Source organism: Peromyscus maniculatus, chromosome 12 (genome assembly GCF_049852395.1).
Source record: "Peromyscus maniculatus bairdii isolate BWxNUB_F1_BW_parent chromosome 12, HU_Pman_BW_mat_3.1, whole genome shotgun sequence".
NCBI lineage: Eukaryota > Metazoa > Chordata > Mammalia > Rodentia > Cricetidae > Peromyscus > Peromyscus maniculatus.
The window spans coordinates 80350887-80368048 of NC_134863.1; the positions used below are offsets into that span (position 1 = coordinate 80350887).

General features: G+C 44.0%; 1 long non-coding RNA gene across 2 annotated transcripts; it reads left to right on the forward strand.

Annotated features, from left to right (window-relative positions):
- Positions 1–496: 496 nt before the first annotated feature.
- On the forward strand, positions 497–12745 carry LOC121821781 (uncharacterized). Of its 2 annotated transcripts, none has more exons than XR_006062661.2 (4): positions 497–3531; positions 4320–4430; positions 6402–8014; positions 8093–12745. It is a non-coding gene; the product is annotated as an uncharacterized LOC121821781 (long non-coding RNA). The 2 variants fall into 2 exon arrangements; XR_013043861.1 differs by having other exon boundaries at positions 6402–10079; positions 10571–11373.
- The last annotated feature ends 4417 nt before the right edge of the window (positions 12746–17162 follow it).

Consider the following 17162-nt stretch of genomic DNA (forward strand, 5'->3'; position numbering starts at 1 on the left):
GCGGGCTCGGAGGCTGAAGTTTCACCCCATGTAAATCTGAACCCCAGTTTCTTCCCCTATCAGTGAGGGAGTCAGACATTCAGACCTGGCCTTGGATGCTACATGTTCAGCAAAAGTAGACACTTATGGACATTTCTCATCTAAGTTGTCAGATCTGAGGTTTGGGTATAGAGGAAAGACTGGATATACATACATGTATATGTATGTATCATGTGTATTTTCTTTTTTAAAAAAGACTTAATATTTTTGGCTTTGCATATGGGGAATGTGAAGGCGCTCAAGGAGAGCAGAGGTGTCTGGTTCCCCTGGAGCTGGAGTTACAGGGCCATCCTGGGTGCTAGGAACCAAACTCAGGTCCTCTGTAATAAGCAGTCTGACTGCCGAGCCAGCTCTCCAGCCCCGATATTTTATTTCTCATAAGTCACCACTGAGCTACAGCCATCAGTCTTCCACTGAGCCTTTAGATGCCTCAAGAAATGTGAAGGTTTTTTTTTTTCCTTTTTCCTGTTGCCCCTAGTTATGATTGCTCAAAAACCTCATAAGAATATACACAGCCACCATCCCTCAGCATCTGCAAGGGGGTAGTTCTGGAATCCCTGCAGATACCAAATCCATGGGTGTTCAAGTTGCTTGTACAGAATGGCATAGTATACACCTACGGACACCCTCCTGCAGACTTTAAGTCATGCCTAGGTAACTTTTAATGCTATATAGATCATTTTTAGAGCTGATGTGTGTAGAGATAACAACAAAAACGGGCGTATATGTTCAGTACCAGTGACATATCTGAATATCTTCACTCTAAGGTTGGTTAAATCTGAGGTTGAACTTTCATATATAGAGGAGTGTGTGTGTGTGTGTGTGTGTGTGTGTGTGTGTGTGTGTGTGTGTGTGTTATGTGTAAATACATAGGTATTTTAATTTTTATAAGAAAGCATATTTGTATTTGATTCCTGGACAAGAGACCAGGCACTGTGTTACAATGGATTAGTCATCACAAGAACTGTAAGAGATGCTACAGTTTCCGTTTTATAGATGGGACAGAGAAGGCACTTGTAAAACATGGAGACCAACTCAAGTTGTGGAGAGGCTGAGGCATGCCCTCCTGGAAGTGAGTACATGCAGGTCAAGATGATTTCTTCTGTACAGACTTGCCCTCCAAGCTGGACCCTTCCTGCTATAGATACAGCTTTTTTTTTTTTTTTTTTTTAATTCTTCAGTGCTTTCAATGCTTCCCCCTTCAGAGCAGGGGGTTCTGTGCTTTAGTTTCCAGCTTGCTTAGGTGATGCTTTCATGCAATCAGCTCCTGTTGCTCCTAAGAATAAGACAGTAAGCAGCCTCAGGTATTTATTTACCCGTGCCTTTCCAACCTTTGCCCAAAGTGTGGGTCCCCGTTAGTCTCACCCCTGCAGCCTCTGTCATCAGGGGGCCTGTAAGAAGCAGCCCGGGAGATACAAACATTTACATTTTCTGAAGGCCTCCCTGGGAAGGGAGCCACTCACTGTCCTAAAAACCCATAGGAAACCGCCTTTTCAAAACCATTTCACCAAGTGTCTGCGTTTTCTTAGGGCACAGTTCCTCAGAAGCCATTGTCTCTGCCTTTGAAATGCAGAGATATTGTGATGAAGTAGGAGAAAAAAAATCATAGGTTCGATGCAAAAGGAATGATGTGACAGGGAGCTGGTTGTAAAATTCTGGGAGTGGGAGAGAGGTAGAAACCTGAGAGAGACCAGTTGGAGCCGCCCCTCAGGACCCATGGTGTTGAATACACCACCTAGTCGTTGAAAACAAGCTGCCATTCAGATGCATTTGAAGGCTCCTTAGGGGGTTGAAGGTGGTGGTTATAGATAACTTTATGAAAAAAACAAAAACAAAAACTGGCACTGATTCTGACGTGGTGGTCAACAGGTGTCCCACTTTCTATGGCTTGGATGGCTTTATTGAAGAAAAACAAACCAGTTCATATTTGGGATGAGGGCGTCCCGTTTCTCTCCCACAGTCCAAGGCTTTTGTTTTATTCAGACTTCTAATAGCTAATAATAGTCACCGGCTTTGTACATTTGTAAGTTATCATTCTTGGCCAGCACAAGGGCCAGCCACAGATAAGGGGAAGGGCTGGACACACACAGCTTGCAGAGTTCCCCAGAGTTGTGGTTTTGAAAAGAATGTGTTTAGGGTGCAGTGTAAGGTGTGATAACGAACTTTCTGGTGTGTGGCAAACAGCTCCGAGTGGTACACGGGATTTGGCCATCCCGAGTCACGTGTGACCAAGAAGAAAAGACTCTGAAGTCGGAGGCTTAGACCAACCTTGAAAGGAATACAATTTTAAATCAGCACTCTGGTGGTTTTCTCTATAAAATAATACAAAACTTGTTTAATCCAGACTAAAAAATATCATCACACAGGAAAAAAAAAGGAAGAAAAGGAAAAGTCACCTTATTTGCCACAATGTGTTATCCCTCAATGATTCTGTGTCAGTTCAATTTTCTCACAAAATATTAACATACATAAAGTGAATTTTACCAAATTTATGCATATTTGCCTATGAAACGTTTCAGAAATCTCAATTAGCCACTTTAGATAGCCAGCGCAATTTATAAGTGAGGGGGAGACCTTGCTTCCAGTTTTAAGCAACAGGTATTAAAATGGATGGAAACGAAGTTTTTGATCTCCCTGTCTGCTCCAGCGCTAAAATCTCGCATGGTCAATGAGTCTCCTTCGCTTTCAGCCGCTTTCTGGGAAGCAGGGGGCGGGGCAGAGCAGACTGCCTCCCGCTAAACAATGGTCCTGTTTAATTTAACGCCTTCAGCAAAAACCCAACAATATTACATGAGACCATTACACGCTAGTTTATCCTTTTCTTTCCGTTTTTCATGTTTCACTTTCGGGAGCGGGGAGGGGAGGGGGAAAGACTAAAAACAAACTAATTTTTGGTCATTTTATTCCTTTCGCAAACAGTTTGAAGACTAACCAATTTGTACTTACAAATCTGGGGCATTAGCAGACGGAGACCCTAAATCCGCACGCACACAAGCAGTAACTGTTTGTATGCCAAGCTGTTTGTAAGCCTGATTTGACAGCAGAGGGCTATTCATTCTTTTGTCAACTGTCAGTCTAAAAACGTTAACCTGCCTGGGTCCCGGGGTATGGGAGCGCTAAGTCTTCCCTCCTTCAACTGTATAATGAACAGACTGTTTCATTAATGAGACAATTCACTCCGCAAATCCAGCCCAAACAACTTATTTCACAATTTGTGAGCAGAATTAAATTTCGGGGGAGTCGCGCGAGAGGAGAGGGAGGGAGGGAAAGGGGGAGTAGGTGAGTCGCGCACAATGTACCGAGGGATCAATGCGGCGGGGATAAGTGTCCCAGGCAATTTTGCCAGCCTCATGGGCTGAGGCTTGGGAGGCCACGGGCATGCAGATCAGCGGATTAGGTGGGGGGGAGCACAGCGCCAGGTCAAGTGTCTCACGGGGAGCTGATAAACACCCCAAACCTGAGAACAGATTTTCCTTTCTTCCACGCCACTTGGTAAGTGTCGGAGCAAATCTTTTGAATGGCAGTCGAGTTTACTTAGAGGCCCTTTCTTCAGGAAGACACTCTATCCATTTTTCTGAAGCCCATTCCAGGCCTGCCTCGGGAATAAATTTGCCCGGCATCGAGGGCGAGGACACACACACACACACACACACACACACACACACACACAGCCTTTCCCTCCATATCTTAACTATAAGCCTTTGTCTCAAGGTGTGTGAACCAGCCCAAAAATCCACATCTAGAGTCCCAGAGGTTTCTGCACCCCTGGATTTAGCTTTAATACAAATTAAATACTTTGAAGATTATGCAATCAAAAACCTTCCTCTCTTCCTGCCCTGTTACAGAACACTCTCATTTTAAACATGGCCAATGTATGGATTCAGTTAAACGGGGAAATTGTAAGCAGCAAATGGTCAAAGAATAACTCAGTCTCCTAATATCCCATATATCCATTGCCATTAATTCAAACCAAGTAGCTAGTGTGCTGAATTTCTTCTGATTTCGGGACCCAAATGGGAGAAGCCATGCTTACTGTATTAAGTTGTATCTCTGTGTTAACTCAAAGTGCATGATAGAAAATCAACGTTGCAACATCAAACATGGCCTAACTAGGTCCTAGCAGGATGCTTACTTTCATTTTGAGTGTTCTGAACTGTTTAAGTAGTCTCAAATGTTCCAAGATACTTTGTTGCCAGCAGCCTGGCTTTAGGACCCGATCTGACTTTTTCTGTTGTTTATTTTTTTAACGTCTTTTGGCTGTTTAATGTTTAATTTGGTAGGGCTTGCAAATCCAATGTGAAGTTTTTGAAGATCCACTACTAAAATGCTTGAACAGAAAAAGGCCTCCAGGAATTGGGATGTCATCTACCTCTAAATTAGAAGTCTTGGAGGTAAGTTAGAAGACATTTTCCTTTTGTAAGTGTTGGGCAGTCTTCCAGTGTGCATTTTCAGCTTAGCAATGGAAAACGTGTGAGTGAGATACTGAACACTGCTTCAGGGCTGGAGGAAGACTGTGCAAGTCTTTAAGAAGTAAATTCTTTTGATTTCTCTTGCTATTCCCACCTGCTTTACAGAGAATATTTTCTCAGGCAAGACAGCAGTTAGTCTCGATGCTTCCATCTGCCTCTGCAATGTTACTACATTTCCCTTTCTCCTCCTTGTAAATGTGTTTTCATTTTTAAATTAAAATTACAGTTCCATGCTTTTGATTTTTAAAAATGCTTTGGCACATGACGTAATGGTAACCCTCTTATTTATACTTTCTGGTAGATTTTTACTTCCATTTTTGGTTTCTGCGGATTCCTGAACTTTAAAAAAAATGTACATATGTGCATGATGTATGTGGGACTTTCTCGTTCCACATTTTTGGGGGTTTGGGATCTACCTCAGGTTGTCAATTCCTGTGTCCGCTGAGCACACTCTTTATCCAGGGTGAGTGTGCTCTCCTACAGGATTCCTGTTGAGGAGCTCTCTTTCATGCCTCTTTTCACCCCTCAGTCATTATTTTCATTTTAGGTTGTGGGTGTCTTGCCTGCAAATATATCTGTGTGCCACTTATGTGCCTAGTACTCATGGAGGCCGGAAGAAGGTGTCAGATTCACTAGACCTGGAATTATAGATTCCCAGTTGCCATGTGGGTGGTGGGACTGGAACTCAGGTCCTCTGGAAGAGCAGCCAGTGCTCTTAACCACTGAGCCATCTCTCCAGCCCCCCTTCTCTCCCTTTTGTAAGGATAGAAATGTGCTGCATGTGTGTGCTGAGTGCAACCATCAATTAAGATGCTTAGCAGACCTCCCTGGAACAACTTCTCCCCCACCTCCAAAGACTGGCATGTTTTTGAGAAAATTAGCTTGGTGTTTGCTGCTGCTGACAGGTCCCAGGCTAACCAAAAACACAACACAAAACACCTGGCCAGTCAGGCTGCTGCAGTGGTCCACTGTGATCTACAATGCCAAGAATTCCATGAATACTAATGAGGACACACCATCCCAGGCAAACTGGCAAGCAGAGAGCCTGCCTAATCATACAGAAATTCTGCATCGTCACAGTCCTCTCTATTTCCATGAAACTGCTTTAGCTCCCTCTGCATCAGCATCATTATTTAACCATCCTGCCTTCCCTGCAGCCCCCACCCCAAGCCTCTCCCCCAAACCCCTCCCCCTGCAGCCCCTAGCAGCTCCCCAGGGCCTCTGCAAGACCCTCCCCACAGCACCACCCCCTGCAGCCCCCCACAGCCCCTCCCCATTGCTCCTCCCTACAGCCCCTCCATGCACCTATCCCCAAAAGCCCCTCTCTGCAGCCCCTCCCCAGACCCTCTCCCCCAGCCCCTGGCAGCCCCCCAGCCCCTCCCTCTCTGCAGTCCCTCCCTGCACCTTTCTCCAAAGCCTCTCTTTCTGCAGTCCCTCCCTACAGACCCTCCCCACAGCACCACACCCTGCAGCCCAGGGAAGCCTCCCACAGGCCCGCCCTGCACAGGCCCTCCCCATAGCCCCTCCTGGCAGCCACTCCCAGGGGTCCATGTTGCCTGTCATGCTGACCTTTCCCAGTTCTCCTCTGGAGTTTCCATGCATGAAGACCACATTCCCTCCCATGGAATGTCAAGCAGCTTCTGACAGGATGGAAGACAAAGTAAGTCTTCTACCCACAGATACCCACTGCCAAGAAACTGCGGTCCACCCTCCCTCCGATCCTTCCCAAACAGTTCCACCATTCCACTATTGAATGCCTGAGACTGTAGTGGGGGGGGGGGGCGGGAGGCTTCTGGTTCTACCACAACTTCTGTTGCAGCCTCAGCCACCTCCACATAGGGAGGCAAATGTTGTTTGTGACCAAGTCTGTATCTTTTTATTTTACCGATAAAGACTCTGGAGCCGGAGGCTGGAATGAAAACCTGCTAGCTCAGAGAGGCAGAGAAAGCAACTGGGTGACCTTCCTCCTCCACTGTCATCCCAGAAAGAGAGCTTCTACTTCATCTGAAACAAAAACAAACAAAAAGTCCTCCAACCGGATGTCCCTCCCTTCTACTTCCTGTGTGTGTCTCTCAAGCCTCCTGACTTCCTCTCACTCTCTATGGTTACTTACAGTCAATTGGTTGCTTGCTCTGCCTCTTGACCTATGGTTGATTTTATTTAAAGAATACAATCTCGTAGTTCACAGTGTGATCAAATATCCTGCAACAGAAATTTCATTGGGTTTATGGTTCTGGAGAGTTAGAGCGCTGGTAGGTTGTCCATGTTACAGTGGACAACCCTATTCTCATGTGTATGTGGGCAACACTATCAGGACTCAGTAGTCATATACGTGTTTGTGTGTGTGTGTGTGTGTGTGTGTGTGTATGGAGGGTGTGTGTAAAGAAAATGGGAAGAGGGTGTGGAAGGAGTGAGGGGTGGATTTTACCAAAATAAAACATACTTACGTATGAAGGAAAAGGTTAATTAGAAGGAGGAGACGTGCCATAAACAATTGCTTGCAGTTCTGACACCACCTCCCCACACCCCCTTTACAAGGCCGCTCAAGTAGCCTTGTAGCCAACAGATCCTGTTGTAGCTTAGGCGTCCCTTTGTGAGTGTACACAGTGCGTCTACTTAACCCAGGGAAACAAAGAAACACCATCTTTCAAAATACTGGCTTAAAGAAAATGCATGTCTTTTTTAAATAAAATAAATCTTTCTACTTAAATAGTATAAAATATATGACTATGGGCAAGAATCAAACATATTCTTTTCAAGAGTGAACATAAATATTCCAATATTATATAATAGTTGATGTGATTAGTGAAGTAGTTAATTTTTTTCTCCTAGATAGTCTAGATCTGGATAATGAAGGTTTATTTTTTCCACTTGTTGAATATAAAGTATAAAATACATGTTATTGTAATTTTTATAACTATTTATTTCTTTTGTGTGTGTGTGTGTGTGTGTGAGAGAGAGAGAGAGAGAGAGAGAGAGAGAGAGAGTGAGAGAGAGAGAGAGAGAGAGAGAGAGAGAGAGAGAGAGAGAGAGAGAACATATGGGTGTTCATTCTCTCCTTTTGATTGGGTCTTGGTGATTGCACTCAGGGAGTAAGTCTGAGGTACCCATTAAGTCATCTCACAGGCTGTAGCTTTATTTTTAAAGAGAATTCAGACCATTAATCTACATTTAAAATTTTGGCTTTATGCAATATTTAACAATAGGAGAGAAATTCTAAGTCTTTATGAGACAAAGGGAAAAAAATCACTAGCCCCACCCTAAACGTCTTACATTTTCTTCCAGATTCACTGTGTGATTCAGTCTCCTTTGATATATATATATATATATATATATATATATATATATATATATACATATACATATATATACATATATACACATATATACATATATGCTCAAAAAAAGAAGCAACCGTTTTTACTGTTGTCACAAATATGAAACTTGGCTTCAGAAAGGAGCAAGGCAAAGCCGAAAGGGAGAACTTTTCATGATTTTATAAAGAGGTACCACATGGGTCCCCAGCACCGGGAGCGAGGAGCACAGACGAGAACAAAACTTTCTAAGGGAGTTCTCCCATGCAGGATGAAGCCGCCGCAGTGGCTGTGTGTCTATTAAAACATGCTGGAGATCATTTACAGCCATGCCGTGATGCCAGGCCGCTAGGTCTTCTGCGTGATTCAGAGTCTCCTCCGGGTGGCTTCCCCTGTGCTCTGGGGACCCACTTTAACCCCGGGTTCTCCCCGCAGCTTTGATGTGAGTGCCTTGGTTCTTATGAGGGTGTATTTTGACATTCTTCATTTCCAACAGCTGTGAGCTGAACGCTTGCAGGCAAGGAGTCTGTCCCTCTGCGAGCCGTTAGGATGCCTGCCAAAAGCTCAGTGTCCTCTCACCCGGCTGGAAAACCTTGTCTGGCCTTATCTCTCACAGTCTCCTCTGTTACAGGAGATGAGCCTGTTGAATCTGGGCAGTGTGCTGAGACATTGTCTTCTCGTGGAGTTTGATTTGTCTTTAAAAAAACAGATCAGCATATCCCATCCACTTCCATGTCTCTGTGAAGGCAATGGGACCCACTGTGTTGGCAGCTGCCACATGCCTCAAATTATGTCAGAGACATTTGCTCCATACCTTGGTTTTACTTAGGTGGTTTCTGAGAATTGATTTTTTTTTTTTTTAAAGCAACCTTAAGTGGAACGTAGAATCAGGAATTTAACTTACTCTGAATTCCTGGAGCATACACTCTACATACACTCTGTTTTTCTTTCTGCCATCTTCTTGACAGTACTTGCCACCTCCTGGGAACTCAGTAAGCTTCTGTGGCATGAATGAATGAGTGAATGGATGGATGGGTGGATGGATAGATGGATGAACAAATGAAATGAAGAAACCCAAGAGAAAAAGAATGATCTACTTGGACTGAGGATATAGAAGTGATGAAAACTCCTTTCTTGCCTCCTTATTGATTAAGTGATTGAAAGGTTTGTGGCTTTGCCCAGTGACCTAACTTATGTGACCCTCCGCTTCCTTTTTTATTCATAGACTAAACACTCAGTGACCTCTAAAGTCTTCCTTAGCCCTCATTTTCATTATGGTGTGTGACACTCACTTAACAAACGGCCCAGAACTGCACAGAAGAGACGATTCCAAGTGGAAACTTCCAGAACTAGTTGAGGAGCAGAGAAGAAACGTATAATTTATGTACGATTGATAGCATTAGTTTAGAAGCCAGTCAAGTAGAGACAATACAAGGCATTTCCTGCTTTATCTGTACTTAGTGTATCTTACTGTGTGCTTTCTAATCTGGGGGAGCTTGAGTCCATAGTGTAGGCTGCAACACAAGAATTTTGTTAATGAATACCATCTTAGTTAGGTCCTAATGCAGCACTCTACAGATAAATTTCAGGACAATTCTTATTGAATACAGTTGTGTGCCCTAAGTAGCTGGGCTTGTTCTAGATTTGAGAATCTAGAAATTATATATATATATATATATATATATATATATATATATATATATATATATATATATATAATTTGTAAATATATATATATATATTTACAAATTTGGAGAGGAAGGATTGAAAAAGACTGTTGATTATTTTATTTAAATATTTTGTTTCTGTGTGAATGTGTGTGTGTGTGTGTGTGTGTAGATGTGTGTGTGTGTATGTGTATGTGTGTGTGTGTAGATGTGTGTGTGTGGATGTGTATAGGTGTGTGGATGAGTGTGTGTGGATGTGCTCTTGCTCATGTGGGGAACTGTCAGTGGATACCGCAGTGTATACATATCTGGAGATCTGAGGACAATGTTCCATGTTGGTCCTCCTCTTGAGACAGGGTCTCCACCTTGTGGGAGACCAGCTGGCTCACTGACCGTGAACTTCGGGAGCCCTCCTGTCTCTGCCTCCTCCTAGAGGGCTGCACTGGGACTGCAGACCTTGCCACGTTTCGTCTGCCCTTTCCTGTGGGCTCTGAGGACCTGAACACAGCTCTTCCGGTCATCCTTACACAGCAAGTGCTTTTATCACAGAGCCACCGACCCAGAGCCAGACTGTTTATTGTGCAGACCAGGTGGGTGAGCTCTGCTGCTCTCCTAGCTTACCCTACACCTTACTGGTTCTTGCTGGAAGGAGTTTACTAGCTGTACAGATACGTCTTCTTCATGGTTTTTTTTTTTTTTTTCTCACCGGTTCTTTTGTTAATTCACTTAAAGAAAATGTGTATGAATCTCTTGAACCCACAATACAACTCTACAGCCACTTAACCAAGAAGAAACTCCATCTCCTTGTCCAGCTGGTTTTTCTAAAATCTGATTGTCCAGCTCTGCGATCTGCCTTGGTGGGTGTGGCTGCACCAGGATGCAGAGGGCTTATGGAGATCCGTTTACATGTGTGGGAAGGTGAAGGGAGGGGGGAGGGGAAGGCCTGGGGCTCTTCATCCAACAACGGTAACAATATCCGACTGGCCTAGCACACATGCTTTGCTTTAGATTTGAAGGATAATTTAATTTTTAAACACTACTCTTATTGAATCATTCAGTTTTTTTTATAAACATTAAAAAGAAGAAAGAAATAAGAAGAAAGGAAGATGGGGAGAGGAGAGAGAGAACAAGAGCAAGCTAGCAAGGCAAGGAATCGTTTGTCCAGTCAGTGGCTGCCCAGATAGAAAAAGGTTTTTCTATCAAAAACTTCCATGTGGCCCCACACTCCCTCCCTTTCCTCACCTTGCTCTCGTGTCCAGTTTCCCTTCTCTTCCCTCTTGACTCTCCTCCCCCATCAGCTTCTTGTTTTCTTCCTTCCTGTGACTATTTCACTATGGCTACACGTGCCTGTCATTGCAGATACGGCGGTGACAACAGCCACACACGTGCAGAGCTGACCCTGTCCCTGCAGATACGGCGGTGACCACAGCCTTGGTGGCACCCATGCAGAGCTGACCCTGTCTTCAGGGAGGGCAGAGACCAAGCACATAATCCCACAAACAAATAAAGTGATACCCTCTGATAAATGTCACAGCGAAGCCGTGGGGGGATGAGACGACTCTGCGGTTAAGGGCACTTGCTGCCAAGCCTGATGACCTGAGTTCCATCCTGGGCACCCACGTGGTGGGTAGAAGCAAATTGTGTTGGGGCGCTACACTCTGCCCGTGGGGGAAATAGCGAGGAAGATCTAGCAAGGGGAGGGATGATTTAGACTTCTAGCACAGACCTCTCTAAAGAAAGAGACTACTTGAAACTTGAAGCTTAAAAAAATAATTAATAAAATAAAAGAGATTATCCAGGATCAAGAGGTGGTGACCTTGGGGTGTGTGTCTGTCATCTGTCTGTCTGAGGAAGTGGAAATCATGCTCACTCTGAGCTAAAGAACAGCAGACAAAGGCCCTGAGCTGTAAAGGTGTGACGTGGGAGAGGAATGGACTGAAGGCGAGGCAGTGGGAGTATCCAGTTTCGGGGGTGGGGTGGGGAGCAGGGGTGGTACTGGCACTGGGAAGAAGAGCCCGTGGGCTGTGGGCATCTTTTGGATCATTCTCTGGACTACACTGATAGGCCCAGAGTAGCCAGGTATTAGCTGAGGCTTAAGTAGATTTGACTGCTTCCCTGAAGACTTCTCTGACCACTCTGTGGAGACTGGGCTGCAGTTCTTCAGGTGGGGATATGACAGCATGTCTAACCACAGCACAGCCATAGAGCATGACGGTAGGAGCCAACTGTTCAGGTTTGAAGCCCATGGTTCTCTGTTATCAGCTGTGTGACTTTGGGCAAGCAACTCAGACTTTCTGTGCCCCTCTTTATTCACGTGTCCAATAATCCGGGGACTGGTCAGAGTGCAGAGTGTGTCTGGGGGATGCTCAGTGACAAATAGGACACTTATATCACATCCTCTCTCCTCGAAGCCCAGAGACTGTAACAAGGACAGAAAGCCCATAGGAGCCTGAGGACCAGAGTGGAGACAGTGTCTTCCAGACGTGACTGGATGGCTGCACTCAGGAACCCACACCAGCTGTGCATGCTTTCACTAGATCTAGCCAGTCAATGTTCCAGCATGGAGGAAGGGGAGCCCGTGAGCCCTGACTCAGAGCTGAGGAGCTTTTAACAGCTGGTGGCTCCTGGGGGGAGAGAGAGAGTTGTCTTTAAGGGGGTGGCCCCTCATGGGTAGACCCTGATCCAGGGTGTGGTCCCACACCCAGGAGTATGTGGGCAGTACAAATGACACTCCTTGGGTAGGATGTTGGTAGAGGTAGATGAATCTAGGAGGTGTTGGGGGTTGAGTGGGAGGTTTATGATCAAAACACATTGACATGAAATATATACATAGATGAAATTCTCAAACAATAAAAACTGCTGTGGAATAATCATCTTGTACACTGTAAAGATTTGTCACTTGAATTGGTTTAATAAAATACTGATTGGCCAGTAGCTGGGCAGGAAGTTATGTGGGAAAGCCAAACTGAGAATGATGGGAAGAAGAAGGGTGGAGTCAGGAGTCGCCAGACAGACAGAGAGGAAGCCAGATGAGAACGCTGCACTGAGAAAAGGTACCAAGCCATGTGGCTCAACATAGATAAGAATTATGGGTTAATTTAAATGTAAGAGCTAGTCAGTAATTAGCCTGAGCCACTGGCCAAACAGTCTATAAGTAATACTAAGCTTCAGAGTCAATCATTTAAGAAGTGGCCGCTGTGTATTTGAGAACAGGTAGACAAGAGAGAAACTTCCACCAACATGTGGAATCCAAACATTTGGCAACAATTCCCACATAAAACCTGAGAAAGCTTAAAAAAGGATTCTAAACACAAAAACAAAGTCAACACAGCTTCGTGGTAGGCTCTGTTTGCTAGCGGTGAGCAGAGGGGTGGTTCCTTTAAGAGACAGTGTCCTGACTCAGCATTAGCAGCAAAAACCAGCAGCTCTTTTAAGAGGCCCTGCTGCCAAACACTTATATAGTATTTATGAGCAACCAGCACTGCATACTACCCAGTGGCGGCATGGACCTAAAACCTCCCCAGAGTTGGGGGTGATACACCTGGCTCCTGCCAGTACCTCTGCCATGAAGCTAGACTCTTAGGAAGCCAAGGAATGGGGTAAAGCCAGCTGCTTAATCCTAGCCATGCCTGCTTAGCAGATTAAATGCTTATGTTGTCAGAAAAAGATAGAGATATTCAGTAAAGACAGATTCAGACCAAAACAACAACAAAACAAAACAAACCAAACAAAAAACTCTAAATGGTTAACAGTGTGTTTAAAAATGTATGTAGGCTTGGGAGAGAAAAGAGAAGGTATAGACAGTCATAAAAAAAAAATATATGGTTTTAAAATAAATAATAAAGTTAAGTCCTTAAAAAGGGAGTAAAGTAATATTTTAAAAAGCCACATAAAGATGGAAATACACAGAGAGTCTGGATACTGCATGTTATTGTGTGGTCTTTGAATGGTTTGACTGCTGAGGAAGGAGTAACAGCTGCTGAGAGACATTTGATTATAAATGTTGCTGGATTAATCCAACCTATATATTTTAAAAATATCTTGACTTCAAACTTTAGTCAAAAGATGTGTTACTTTGGGAAAGAGGTTCTGCTTTCATCTCCACAGGAAGTGAGAGGCTCTGGATTCATTCTGGGTTAAGAAAAATCATGTTTGATAGAGGAAGACCCCTTGAAAAATCTCCAGTAGGAACAGATGGTCCAGATGAGCCAATGTTTCAGAGCACCTCTGATACAGTTTCCTCTGAGTTCTGCATCTAGAAAGGCTTCAAGGCTGCTGGCTGAGATGACTCAACCTCACAGATTACTCTAATCAGGATTTGACCATAATCCTAAATTTTCTCAGGGTCCCCATAAGATTATCAGCACCCCAAATCAGCAGGAAGTACTCAAGAGAACTATACCCACATTCCCAAAATAAAATATGAATATTTGTCATTGTTTAGGGGGGTTGGTTACAAGTTGTTATGGATAATGATCAGGAAAAACACTAAACAAAGGAGATTAGATTCAGGGATCTTGTTCTGAAAATAAAAGGGAGAATATAGAAATGATAGGATAAAAGGGCAAATTATTGAATCTACTTTAATCCAAAGACAACTATTAATCTTACACATTTTATATTAGTATGTATTTTTGTTTATTGATACAAAGTTAAAGTTAACTTTATTATACCATACATATATTTCTACTTTTGTTTAGGGTATTATGTTTATACAGCTCATTTAAAAATATAATATATAATCAAGAAATATAACTTAATAGTCATCTTAATAGTCAAACTTATAGTCATGTTAGTTAGGTTTCTAGGTATACAGAGATATATTTCAAATGGATGGGTAATCTTCAAACCCTTCAAAGAACTACAGAATATGACATTTAAAATGTTTTAAGAGCGTAGGATTTTCATGACAATGAAGCATGTCTGCTCCTGGCAGCACCAATTACTTCAAAGAGGATGATGGGCATCAAAGAAACTCAATATGGAGTTTGTTTTCTTTATGGCAAAAGCTAGCCATGTGGGCAAAGAAGGTGTCCTTGCCTTGACTCCTGACAGTGTGCTGTGTCACTATGAAGGCTCTAGTGAGGCTGGCCTGTAAGTGCCACTGCACAGAAAGTGTTCAGGAAGCACCAGCCATTACAGTCACCTGCCCCTGGACACTGGGCTTGTAAGACACTTTTCTAAAAGGGAAAATGAAGTAAAAAAAATTTGAATTAGATTGGTAAATATTTCCTAGGAAAACTTGTCCAAAAGGCATCAATAAGGCAAACTAATAATAACAAAAAATGTCCTGTCAATTTGTCAATTTTCCAGTTGAAAAAAAAACTGTTCATATAGGAGGTAGTTAGCAGGAGGAGCATGGAGCACTACTGTTGTAGAATATTGCTTTAAGATGTGTTACATTTGTTTATGGTGGAACATTTGTTTAATGAAGCAAAGATGTGTTGCATTTGTTTAATTTTGTGAAGCTGTGTTACTTTGCTTGTCTAAAACACCTGATTGGTCTAATAAAGTGCTGAACAGCCAATAGGTAGGCAGGAGAAAGGATAGGCAGGGCCAGCAAGCAGAGAGGATAAATAGAAGGAGAAAAAGAAGGAGCAAGATCTAGGAGTGAGAGGAGGAGGACAGTAGGGGCCAGCCACCCAGCCACCCGGCCACCCGGCCACCCAGCCAGCCATGGAGTAAGAGTGAAAGAAAGATGTACAGAAGTAAGAAAAGGAAAAAATCCAGAAGCAAAAGGTACCCAGGATCATGTAAGTTAAGAAAAGCTTAAGCTAAGCCTGGGCTACAGAGTGAGTTCCAGGAAAGGCACAAAGCTACACAGAGAAACCCTGTCTCGAAAATAAATAAATAAATAAATAAATAAATAAATAAATAAATAAATAAATAAATAAATAAATAAAAATAAATAAAAAAAGAAAAGAAAAACTGGCTAGAAACAAGCCACGTTTTAAGTAATAATAAGACTCCATGTGATTAATTTGGGTGGTGGGCCCCCCCAAAAGCAAAAGAGTAAAAAAGCAAACAACAACAACTACACACTGCCTAGAGAGTCCCCGAGACACACACTTGAGTCATACACTTGACTGCAAGTCAGTGAATCTCAGAGCATCTTTAAAGGACGCTGTGTGTTAAGATCGATTGTCTGCAATCCCCACCCAATGCATTTAACCCACGAGGCACTTTCTACGTGAAGAGATAAGAAGGTAGGGTGGTTGGTCTTTGGCTTTGCCGCTCTTGTTTCCGTGTCTCTGTTCTCCAGAGCCACGTTAATCCCGTGGCTGCTGTCAGGATGGCAGTTTCCACTCTTGTGTGGTACACGATATTATTGTAGGCAGATGGACACCTACCCCCACCCACCACAGTGCATGCTCATCTGTGTGTGGGTACATATGGAGGCCAGAGATCAACCTCTGGCTCTCCAGTTCATTTGGTTCTTGTTTTGAGACAGGCTCTCACTTTGTAGCCCTGGCTAGCCTGGAATTTGCTGTGTAGACCAGGCTGTCCTCAAACTCACAGGGTCCAATACCTGCCTCTGCTTCTTGAGCGTTAGGATTAAAGATGAATATTACCACTTCCATCTCCACTTTGTTTTGTGAGATTAGGTCTCTCCCTGATCTGGGACTCACCAATTTGGTTAGGCTGGCTAGCCAGGCATCCTCTTGTCTCTAGGATTACAAGAACATGTCCTCATGCCTGACTTTTTTTTCTTGTTAACTTGGATATTTTTGTTTTGTTTTTTGGTCACAGAACACTCTTTGCAGTAGAGGAAACTGGCATTGCAGTCTGGTGGTGTCTTGGCTTCTTCACATAACCAGGACGTGGCCATCCTTCAGCGCAAAAGCCCTCATGGCACGTACCTCATTGAGATTCAGGACCATGCCTGACTCTCTGTGGGTGCTGGGGAATGAACTCAGGTCCTCGTGCTTGTTAGGACAAGCACTTTATCTCCTGAGCCGCCTCCTCTTTTTCTCCCACTCCCCTGTGTCTCTCTTCACGCACAAGGAAGCCTTCCTCAAAGCCCCTCAGAAAATGACTTCCTGTGCCATTGGCTACAGAATTGACCTGTCCAGGACCCATCCATCAACTATGCTGGAACCATTTATTGGCAAGGCACACGGAACAAAGTGGAAGGACCAGGACTCTGGTGACCCACATCCCAGGGTCCCACCCTTCTCGGAAATACCTAGATGAGCAGAGCAGGGCATCAACATGAGCGGAATCAAGATTGTTCTGGCAGAAAAAAGGAGAGAAGCGGTGTTGAAGGGGAAGGCAGCCCCCAGCCTCTGCCCTAGCCCTGAAGAACATCCACCATCGCTCTCCAAAGCCCACATTTGGGAGGGATGTGGGGAGAGTTCACTGGGAAGGTGTAGACTTTTGAAACCTCAGAGCCCACCCCCAGTGACACATCTCCTCCATCAAAGCCACACCTCCTAATCCTTCCCAAACATTCCTACCAACTGGGAACCAAGCATTAAAATATATGAGCCAATGCGGCTATTCTCATTCAAACCACCACTCCTGGCACCTAGAACTTTGTGATCCAATGTGGTACCCAGACCAGCAGCCCCATTACCAGAACTCTGGAAACAGACTGATAGCACCCTAGGCCCTGGGGTTGGAGGTTTAGTCCAGTAGAAGAGTGTTTGGCAAGCAAGTGCAAGGCCCAGGGT